Here is a 12,392-nt window from a genome sequence, read left to right as displayed (position 1 = left end):
TTTCATTCACTTTTTCCAGCCACAGCCTTCATGTTACTTCACAGATCAGCGCACCGAAAAGCTGAGGGAATTACCTCCTTGAAATTCTCCATTCCTTGAATCAAAACACTAAATAACTGTTCAACTCACAAACGCGTTTTTCCCCTCTGCCTCTCTACAAACACAGTCTCATCTCAGAGCAGAGCCACGGTCTTCTGCCGTGTTACACCTTCAGTTGGGATTCATGGGGTTGAGATTCGTGTACTTTTTTAGACCAGCAGAGAACACTGATAAATTTACTTGACCTCCTACAAAAGACAAACCACATAATTTCACCTCAACGTTCCCATGTGAATCGTAGTTAAGCTAATTTTACAGGTGAGGATTATAACTAAGTTTGGGTAAACATGGCAAAAAAGATCTGCAAACTAAAATTTTGCGGTAATAATGCTCACAGTGCTATCAATTCATTTTCCAGAAAGATTCATATCCATGATTTTTCAGTTGCTGGGTCATTTCTTGGGAAGCAGAAGCTTTGCCTGAAAATTAAGCAAATAAATATTTATAAAAAGGTCAGAGACAAAAATCTTAAGCCAGTACCATTTTGAACCTATTTAATTTCCATCTAACTAATAAAAACAGTGCTGATGGTTGATCGGCACTATACCAAGGACAAACAGTAACTGTTGAGAACATACAAGGCAAATACTTCACAAGTGATCCAACAGACTGAAGTATGTTCCCGCAGTGCTCGTAGGTCCATGGTAGCTGTAAACCAACCCAAGTTTGTGCTGCTACCAAGAAGGCAGTTATGCCCCATCTCCCACGAAAGGGCCTGTTGCTGCCGTTCCCCTCGTGCCACCCTCCGTTCTGGTGCGGCTGTGTGCAGGAGAGCCGAATAATCTTCTTTTTTATGTAGCTGGATTTGCTTTTGTAGCTGGATTGGCTTCTTGATCAAAGCTGTTACTCAAAAATTGAATGCTAGTACCAATGCAAAGGAGGAGGAATGACTGCATGCATTAGACAGATCAGCCCATTCCCTTTGATTGAAGCCACCACTTGCAATTTAAAATATCTAAAGCAATCATGAAGCTTCAGGCAGACTGGGTTTTACACACAGTATTGTCCTAAAAAGAGACCCAGAGCATCCAGTTCTCTTCCAAGCTTTGTTATGACCTCCTGTCTGGTTCTGGTTAGTAAACACGTGTCAGCTAGATGTTCTGCAATATTTAAGTATAAACTATCACACGCGGGGGATCATGAAGTCCCTTTTCTTAAGGTGTGAAGATGCCTGAAAGGGCAAAGTATCTTTACAGACTTTTACCAGCATAGCAGGAGCTAAAAGATACAGTCACCTAGTAACTCCATAGCTCAAACAGGAAAGTTGCTACCACCCCTGCGCAGCTTACGTACACTCTGCATCCTCCCAGGTATTAGTCAGCCTAATATGTCAGATTCCTTTGGATGCAGGCTACTTTCGTAGACTTTGTGCTTTTAACATTTCCTCCCCCGCTACCACTCTGTTGCCATTACAGCCCTCCACAGAACTGAAAGGGCTAGTGTTCTTGCCTCACAGAGAGACATTTAGTTATGTTTTATTGCTCCTAATTAACTAAAGTAAGGACAGAGAGGGAGCAGTAAAACAAGAAAGGTTGGCTTCTGATAATGTTTTCACTTCAACTTGCTCCATCCTCCCAAATTCTTCCGTTGACCTGTCAGGGCGCAGAACAAAGTATACAATAGCAAGAATGTTCAAAGGAGTACTTGGTGGAATAAGAACCCACAGAACCCCCCCCAAGACGCTGTTTCCCAGAACATTTGGTCTTTAATTCAGGCCTTTGGACATGCATCAAGATCTGTTTGAGTTTGCTATGAAAAAAAAAAAAAAGAGCGCAACTTTATTGGAAAATGCACCAAGTTCTTTTTCATCATGCAAAGCAAAGAGCAACAGTTGCTATACTAGCCAAAAGTTACTGGTAACCAAGAACTAAGAGAAACTGCTGGCTTTTTTCCACTTTTCACAAGAGCTGCATTTTTCCTGCTTTCAGAGCTCACCAATATATGAAAACTGTAGATAGAGGCTCAGTTACTTGCCTCTGCAATGAGTAATTGCAGATTTTTCTGCATTTTCCTTTTGGAGCTGAGTCTCCCCACAGATGGTGATTTAAACTTTCAAAGTAAACAAGATCAAAACCAAACAACTGGGACAATGCCAACAAATGCAAAATACTGCAGGCTATGAAAAGCACAATGTGTTAAGATACAGGCCAAAGTTTCCCCCGGATAGAGTCCGGACTCACATCCAGAGCACAACCGATTAATTGGGAAAGGACAAATGATGGAAGATAAAGGGAACAAAACTGGGCTTATCTCCAGTATTTGGCCTGAATATCTCAAAACTTCCCCTGCGATCCTTGCAAGGGAAGATCGATACTAGCACTTTTCAGCTAAGGAAGATCTGGCATATGGATTAAGCAAGTCGGCGACAGTCAGAAGCGTGCTGGTCGCTTAGCTCCCAAACATATAGTGATCCCCCAGAAGTGTTTTTTTGCTAATGAAATACACAGTCTGTAGCACAGTGGCAGCTCCTCAATGTAAACATAAGTAAAAAATAGAGGAAAACTAAAGCATTAATTTAATGTAACTGCATTATTTTATGCAAACACACTAGCAATCACTGGGTTTGTTCTGCAGGTATCTAGGCCCTATATTTATCCCCCTCTCGTATCCAGAAGAGCAAAGCCTGAAATGAACCTGAGCTCACGAGGCATCGTGCCACAGAGAAGCTGTTATGAGCACAAAGGGTGCGAGGTCCTGGCTCCTCTCACTCAGCAGACACCTGGAGGTGTAAGGCACTGGAGAAAGAGGCCTCCACTGCCGCCAGCTGTCTCAGCTGTCCCCCGCCGCTTCGTGCACAGACAACAGCCGAGTCCATCCACCCCTCCCTGCCCACTCTCCCTCCCACCGCCATTATTGTGCGCACAAAGACGACCCCCAGGGATGCCTCATACAGCTAACTGATGCAAGACAAGTATGCCAATTAACAAGCACATTTTTATACTATACCACACTTTGAGGAGGACAGTTGAAATGATGCTAGTGCAATCTGGCGTGATTTGGCTGAACAAACACTCATCAAGCAGGCTCCGTAGATTAGGAGACAGATTAGGACACAGAATAATATAATTTCTTCTCTCAACATGACCAATGATAAAGAACAGAATGCTTTCCAGTGTAAGTAGTTAAGCCGCTTAAAAAATATATATACGCCCATAACACTTTATCAGTTTTTCCCTTACCATCTGTTTGATAGGAATCATTCTGATATGTTTGCATTGACCGTCTTGTAGGAATAAGTCTCCAGCTCACCTATACAAGTATCAGCTCACAATTTCCTTTCTGCTTCTCTCATCTCTGACCTGATGGTAGGAAATCGTAACCGGGCACACGGGATGTTCAGTGTCTAAACACCCATTCTGATTAAGCATTTCTGTGATGGCTTGATGTCAGGAAACACAAACAACTCCTGAACATAAGAACCACCCTTCATATAGCCTTTTGACGACTGCTTTTTTTTTTTTTTTAATACCTGACACGATAAATGCAGTATATACTATACCAGTAAGTGACAGGTGCAACAGTAACATCAGGTAGAAAAAGGGGCCATACAATCTCTTCCCTGTCATTGGTATGAAACAAATACGAGTGAGAGCACACCCCTAACCTGTCTCCCCTCCCCAACTCTAGGTACTCTTGCCCTAGATACACATTTGCCAGCAAGCTCTGATAATATACTATCTTCCAACGAGGTTCAAAACATCGTAACAGAGCAAGGTATAAAAGAAGTTGTCTGCTATATAGAAGACATTCATCATAACTACATCAAATCAACTGCAGATCTCTTATTTAGTTGATGCGTAACAGCCACAAGGTCCAAAATAAATCCAGCAAGCTACTTGATTTTTGTAGAGCATAGCAAATACATTTTAATGTCTGATTTTAACGTGGGAAAAACACTTGCACTGCTACAGCGCTTAAAAAACATGCTCAAAATACATAAATACACCATCTCAGGCAAACAGCGATGAGATGAATTCTTGCATGCTTTTTCAGAAACATACTGAAGATAAAAATGTATTATGTTAGCGCAGCCATGCTGCCAGTACAGCGTCTGTACCTCACACCAACATCAAGACCAGGACGTAAAAGGAGGGCACTCCAGGTGCCTGCTGAGTTCAGGACCGGCAGTCCAAAACTCCTAGTATCATTGTGCAGCCTATTCCACAGAGGGTACCACTGCCATAAAGACACAGAACTGAGTCCAAAAGGTAGACGAGTAGAGACGAATGATTTGTCAAACTAGCTTAAAAGTCCAGGAGAAGGAAGTTCCAAAGTAACCCATGCATCTCCTCTTGATCAGTCAACAGAAACCAGCTTCCACTGTTACAGAAAACTGGCGCACAGCCACGGTCAGTTTGCTCTTGGCCAGGCTTGGGCTCCATGGCTAAATAACTTATTTTCAGGATGCAGGGAAAAATGCAATCGCATAGGGAGAATCAGAGAGCAGGTTCACGGCCCTCAGTTACTGGTTTAAACTGAGAGGTCAAGCCAGAAAAGAGAACAGTGACAAAGTCCCACGCTCATAAAGCTGTTCCTATTGTGCCAGGATTCTAGAAAGGTGGATTTAAAAATCTTTGGGGGTGCTTCCCAGGCTGAAATCTGGGTAGTCAGGTTGTGCGGTTCTTTGTGAAAGATTGCAAGATTCGCTGTCCTCACCTTTAAATATGGAAATGGAGACACAAAGACAGACAGAGAAGAAATCTGAAACAAAGTTAAAAGCAGAACTTAGTCTTCTGAACAACGATGGGATATTTCCTTTATGTATAATTAAAATACAGCCAATAGTGGAATCAACTGCATTCATATTTATTCTTCCAGCTGCCCCATGCATAAAGTAATCTTCATTCAAACTAAAGTAGGGAGCGTTGGGTTCCGTTTTCAGCTCTGCCATAAGATGGCAGAGCAACACCATTTCTGTCCCAGAGGTGGCTGATCTACACCCGACAGTCTGATATTGCCTGGTATTATAAACGTGCAGCCGTGCAAGTAGCTGTAGAAATAAAAATCAATTGTTTCCCCTCTGTACTGCAAGACAAGCCTCATTCGTATCCAGTGAGATATATAAAGTCTTATCAGAAAGTCTAATTCATAATCCTCTTAATAGACTTTGCAAGATGATTGCAGAGAAGGCTTAAGGAAAACCAACAAATCTGTGACATTATCTAATCATAACAAAGAACCCCATTATGAATAATGGCGACACGAAGTCAGCACAGACCTTGCTGCACGACTTTTGTATGGCTTTTCCAGTTTTGTATCTCATTCTCAATGTCACGTGTACAAGGGACAGTAATTTACAAACCCTTTCTGCCCCCCACACCGCAAACCTCAGTAGGATTCATCCTACTGGTGTATGTCCTGTACAGGTATATGCCTCGATACAAAATCATCTGGGTTTAAGCTTCAGCTAGCTTAGAATTCTCAAGTTGTGTTAACATGCCTCTTTTCTTACTTCCATAACTAGCCTCCTGCTTCCAAGCAGCAAAGGCTTAGAAAGCAGCTTGTATCAACGCAACCACCCATGGTATCTTCAGCTGCAGGGGACGCGCTGCTTCGGTATTACCAACCAACAACGAAACTACGAGTTCTCTCCTCCAGGCAGGGGCGCAACATACGCTGGGCTACAGTAAATACCCCGCAGTGGAATGAAAAGAGGGGAAGTAGAAAACTCTTCTACTGAAACTGAGGGGATTCCCCATCTCTGCAGCGGTAGGTGCGGTTCTGAAAAGCGAGTAGGAAACGAGAAGTCTGCCTTCAGTACTTCAAACGTGCAAACACGGGTCTTCGCAAAAATAACTGTGATGAGAAAAGGCAAAAAGAGCCAAAGCAAAAAAGCTAAATAATGGAGCTACTAAAAAAACATCGTGGTACGTAAGTAATGTGATGATGGATACTGTGAAGGAGAGATATGGATGTACACCACACGTCTGCTTTTGGAAGGGATAAATCTCAACTCTCAGCAAGACTTGGCGAAGTTGCCAGCTTATTACTATCACATCTGCAATGACAGGCCAGAGCAAGCTCGAAGCAGCTCATTGCAACAAAACGATCACAACAGAGTCTTAATAGTTTAAGAAAGTGAACTTAAAGGAGTTTCAGGGCCTATGTGAAACTTCAGGAGGTAGAAAACTGAACTATGCCACTGGTCGATTCTCTTGCAGCAATACAGTCAAAAACCAGAGGCCTTTAATGTCCATCACAGAACACAACCGCCCTACGCTCAAAGAGAGGAAGTGGCTTTTGCCTTTTATCAGCAGATGCATGATACTCTTCTACACAATCATCATTAGTTGAAGCTGCTAAATTCTTTCCACTCAGAACAATTGCAATACAGTCCACCTAAGCTACGCAGGAAAGTTTTAACATCAGCTCTTTCTTCAAGGCAGAGTTATTTCTAACACAGTGGTACGCGGCCCTAGGACACCGGTCAGTACGTTTATTCGTGGCTCAAAAAGACACGGGAATTCAACCAATGCAAACATAGCGTTAAACTCAAACGAAGAAGCTTTATTCTTAACTTGATGTGAACAGGAGATAGAACTAAACTACCTACAAATTCTGTACGCGCGTGACTTAAGACTTCACTGCCACGGGGGTCAGCAACATGTTTGTGAGGAGCGCTGTGCTGATCACGCAACATCTCTGGCCAGTTCTAAAACAAAACAAAACCAAAACTAGACAGCAAATACTAACTCCCTACAGATAAACAGCTGAAACACACTGAATAGCAGTGTTTCTTTCACAACTTTGTGCACAATGCAACCCTTTTTATGTAGGAAAGTGCCACGTCAAGCCCTCAGAACACTGCAGTTCACAAATACTGCAGAATACTGTAGTTTTGTGCCACTCTGTGCTAGTTTATATTGAATTAGCACACATCACTTGCTGCACTGTTCCTTGCCCTAATGCAGTATGCATGGGGTTGCATCACTAATTCATGATTTAGGAACTCTCTACCTTCTCTAGAGCAGAGGTCGGGGTAAAGTCTAGTTTTTGATATCTTTTCATGCAAAAAAAAAGGCCCAACATACAAAGCTCGTGTGGTACATATGTGTATGGACAGATGGACAAAAGGAAACGGGGTGGGATAGATAAATCTCCAAGCCAAGTATATCGGACTTCAGCGAGACACATCTTAACCTCCAGAGTAACTTACCAAAAAAAAAAAAAAAAAAAAAAAAGGCTGAAACCGTGTGTGGTGTTGAGAACCAGAGACATAACAGGGCTGTGGACTAACATCACAAGCCAGCCAGGGGAAGCACTGCCACTGACATTCAAGATTTTACCAGCAGGCAACTCCTTCAGTTTAGCAGCTTCTGCATCTTTTGCGTGCTTTTCTCCACCAAGACGAACAGAGCCATTTTCTTTCTGCAATTTCTGTATTCTTTTTTCCTGTATTTCTACCTGCAATGTTAGAGGTCCTCCATGGCCTCGTACATTCTTTGGAATCATGAATTGTTGCCAGGTAGCAAGAAAGCAAACCAAAAGGTTTCTGCAGTTTCAAACCCTCTCTCAACTTGCACGAAGGATGCCAGATTTAGGACTACAAAGAGTTAATAATTCAAGTCGTCTCCAGTATTTTCATTGTTACAGGCAGGAAAGTATCACGCAAGGTGGTTACTTAATAGGTGTGTTCAGCCTGAGTCATTTTCAACCACCACATAAACTGGGGTTTAATGCTGCAGTGCCACAGAGCCCATCCTATGGGCCAGGATCCAACACCGAGCACAAGGAGCTTCTGGTTAGAGGCTGATTTTCTGTGCTTTCACAGCCTTTATTGTTTGTGAGCTGTGTTTAGCCAACGTTTTCCTACTTCCTAGATTAAGTTAAAAATAAAGTTGACACACACAAAGCAACTCTCTAGATTTCATAAATGTGGAAAAACCTTGACAACAGAATTTGGGTACACTTTGGCTTAAATCTTCTTAAAATTCAGATTTTTAATTACTTTTTTTTTCCAGTTACCCTCATAGATTCCTCCCTCTGAAATACCTGATTTACTGTACAAAGTTCTACCATTAAGTGATACAATTAAATAAAGAAAACACGAATTTCATCTCTCAATAAACATTGCATGAGCGGCCATCGCAGAGGTCAGAATTAGCAGGGTGGCTAAAACAACTTAAAAACAGAGACAAGAAAAAAAAAAAACCAAATCAACTCATTTCACGCGTGTTTCTGACCACATGGACATCCAGAAACAACTGAGCCCAGAGGAAGGTCCATTTTGCCATCGCGAGATTGCTGCTGGCGCCCAAACTTCCCAGCAAGCCCTGCAGCCTTCACTAGTGTACAGCTCTCTACTGCAGCGAGCTTAAAATTCTTGAAGTAATAAATGCTGCTTTTAGAATCCAAGTTTGTTGTGTAGCAAATGATCTGCTGCAGTGTAGCTTTGATTAGACAACCTCAAACAGCGTCTGAGCTGGGTTGTTTGCCTCTTCAGTCATTTTCCCTTCTCCGGAAAAATTCTCTTTAATCAGAACAATCCTCTTTCCCAACGAAATGTTAAAGAGTGTGTGTGTGTGCGTGTAATAATCCCTCAAAAGAGTTGGTTTTGTCACGCAAAGTGTCCTTGATACAATATCTGTTTGAAACTCCTGGGAAGACTCACTGTGCTCTTCCAGCTTGTGCTCCTGCAGTTGAGATCGACGGCAGCAAAATAAGGGCTGGCCTGTTTGCCAAGTTCCACCCTGACGGGCTTCAGGCTGCAGACCAAGAGTTTACTATGGAAACGCCAACAGCCTCCTGACAACAGGGGCTCTGAGCCACGTTGCAGGAATTTGAGCAACTCGGCGCCGGTCATCAGAATCTCCTGTATTTCCCATCTCTGCAGGCAGAGCCGCACCAACAGTGACAGCGTGCGGTTTTACCGGGTAGCAAGAGAGAGAAACAGGTGTGTGAAACACAAGGTTAGGTATCGTCTCAAGGCATCTCACTGCAATTACATGACACCAGTGAAGTCAGACAAGAGGCTAACAGCAGCCCCTGCAGGACTAACGCTGTGTTTGTCAGAAGGCACAATTAAGTTTTCAAAAACGGAGCACACAAGAACCGCCATCAACATGCACTGGATCTATTTATCGCTGCTTACCTAACAGTCCGCCTGCAACAGTTCATTGTATGATCCCTGTTTTAAAACCCTCTTCTTTTGGCTTGCTCTCTCTATTCAAATGAGTTGTCAGTCCATAAACTCACTGAAGCAACAGCATCTGCAATATCGCTATTAACGGTGGATCAGCACTTTCACTCAAATGCTGCTTAGCTGTGCGTTTTAAGTTTGCTCTGAAAACTAGCTCGAGAACACAGCTCCTACAGAGCTGTAGAAAAAGTAAGATTAAAATAATTTTTCCCCCCCCCTCAAATGTGTGCAGCTACAAGCTCCCAGGTCGTTTTATTAACTGGCAGGAAGAAAGCGCCTTTCATGGAATGCAACTGAACTTGCTCCTCTTCTTTCACCTTGGCATTTATTGCTACCTGCTCAAGCATGTGCGGAGAGGATTTTTAAGACTCCGGTACCGTCTCTCTGCAAGTTCATTTACCAGTTGTCAAGCCTTCAAACCTAACAGTAAACAAACTAGAGCCTACATATCTTAATGCACTTGGAAAAATAGTTCTTATGGCATAGGTTTTAATTTTTCAGTCTTCATTAATCCTCTCTATTCAAAGCTCAGTTGTTCTGGAGCAGAACTTATCAACAATACAGGTGCCAGCTTCCCTATGTGCAGTAACTAACAACACAAACACAACTGTAGGGCTCTAAACTGCACACTCCATTTACCATACCTAGAACGACGAGATGGAGACAATAAACCTTTCAGTTCTGTAAAGTGGTGAAAATCCTCTCGTACAGCTTGCACTGCAAGCATTTAAGCTTTTGCTACAAAGATTGAAATTGAAAAGTCATTCATACATTTGTGTACATATATGCGTGTATATACTTATGCTTGTATGTATACATATATGCTTGTAGTTTGCACAAAAAATAAGCAAATTGTGTCATTTAGAGAGGATGATTTTTATTTGGAAATACTTAAATTGGAGCTAGTATTTTAATCTTCTATTCAATATAGCCGGTATTGTTTGTACAGTGTTGAGCTTCAATTTATTTGAAAAGTATTGACTGTATAGATTATTTACTTTAGTACTTTTTAAAACTCTATATTGGTAGAAGTGCGCCACTTACAAAGTCTCCTGAGGCAGTCTCTTTCCTAAAGAATTGCCAGGTAAGAGAGATCTGGGCTCTGTGTTTCTTACTTTCCAACAAACAACTAATCTTCAGCCATTCTTTGCTAAAGAAAAAGAGGTGAAAGAACAGAAGCACCAGAACTCCGCTACGATAACGTTACAGTCTGAGGCCATAAAGAGAGTATTCATGTGTCACTTCTTCAGAACACTGAATATCGCTTTTCTGCTAAGCTTACTAATGCACACGGTTCAAAATGTTAGTGCAGTTAAATCTAAACAGACCTTACCAGTTAACATCACAGGTATTTAAATTACTTTAGTTCCAAGACATCCCAGACAGTGGCCAGGAGTCTGTTGTTGAAGACCTGCAATACAATCAACATTTCAGTTACAGCTTTTGTACCTCTTCTTTCTTCAGATACTTCATTTTGACAGAACAGAATTAAACACCCCAAGAGAAGTCATCCTACAGCAATTTTACCAATAAACCATAACCAGCTCCTGCAGGAGCAAAAATCAGTGTTTGCAATAACTTAGTAAGAATGTTTACTTTCAAAACGCAATCTCTAAAGCAGTTATAATTTCCACCCTAAAGACAAGAGTACAAATATTTCAAGAACAGTGATTCATCATCTGCTTTCCATTTTAACTCTCATTTTCCACCTCTCTTGCAGACAAGTGCAAGTACTACCACGAGCTATGCAAGCTTTATTTAGTCTATCAGTATAAAATTTGAAACTTTAACACTTTCTCATTTCTTTTATGCACATGTACTTCCTGCTTTCAAAAGGTAGCAGGACAAAAGGCTTCAGACGCATCTCAACAAGTAATTTCTGCAATAAGGATGAAATGTTTCTTCCCATCTTCCGCATCTATGCCGAGACACCGGTGACAACCCATGCTCCCCCACTTCAGTTCTGGTGCCGCTTGATAAATCACAAGCTTGTCGAATCTACTAACGTTTTAGCATCTATCATTGGTGTATGCGTCAAAAGCCTCCTTTAGAAGCTCACCAGTGGACACAAGCTTAAGAGCATTTAATTCTATAGCATAGCATCAGTCAGCCCCAGAGAATTTCAAATCACATGTATCCAGACTAGCCAGACCAAACATCCCTCTTTCATACAGCCAGCACGAAGACCACGGCACCGACACAGCAAAAGGACTTAAGAAGGTACTGGACTAGTGCAGTTTTGACGCAAGCCAAGCGCCCAACAGATGGCCCAAGTTGGCACAGGGATTCTATATTTAGCCTCCTTGTGAAGCAGTTCTGGTGTGAAAATAGCACTGGTTAAGTGTTTCCTCTCTCAGTTCCAAAAAGAGCCACAGACAGAACAAACCAGAAGTCACGAACAAAAACAGAAAATAAGAAGAAAGACTAGCAATATATATATTGCTCTTTATACGTATGTACATGTTTATGGAGATTATGAGACATGTACACATTAAACACTCCAGAAATTTTTCGAATTATTATACAACACTTGCAAATTACTATGTATGTCCAGAATGTGATTAACACAACTGAGTGATACTCTAAAGAAACAGGAGGACTCAAATCCGCCGTGGATATACCTGTTCTAAATAGTATTCTGCCAAAAAAGACTATTTCCAGGGAACATAAAACTAGCAACAGACCAGAAGAATGGATAACAGAAGCCGTGTGCACTGTATATATATTTTGAGAAATCCTATAAAATCCAAAAATTAATAGACAGCATAGTATCACAGATAGCTGGAAACAAAAAAAAAAAAACCACCCTGTAGTTTTTCCCTTCACACATTTTACATTAAAAAAAAAAAAATCATTTTTTTACCTTGTAAGTTAGAGGGCTGATTATATGCACATGAAGTCACATTGATGTTCTCCTGGTGAGCTATGCCTAGGAATTTGCACTAGCCTCCCAAGCTACCCAGGCTAAAGAACAGTGATGTACTGAGAAGACATAAAGCATTACACAGAGAAAGCTATTTACCACACATTTACTAGGACATTCAAGAAGTTCTACAAAACCCAGAAGCTGTGAAATACATTTGAACACCCGGTAACACACTGTATATGCTCCAACAGCAAAAAGGAAAATTGCTGCCCGTGACCAAAAGGCCTG

Source organism: Larus michahellis, chromosome 4 (assembly GCF_964199755.1).
Source record: "Larus michahellis chromosome 4, bLarMic1.1, whole genome shotgun sequence".
NCBI lineage: Eukaryota > Metazoa > Chordata > Aves > Charadriiformes > Laridae > Larus > Larus michahellis.
Note: the sequence above shows the minus strand (reverse complement) of the source record.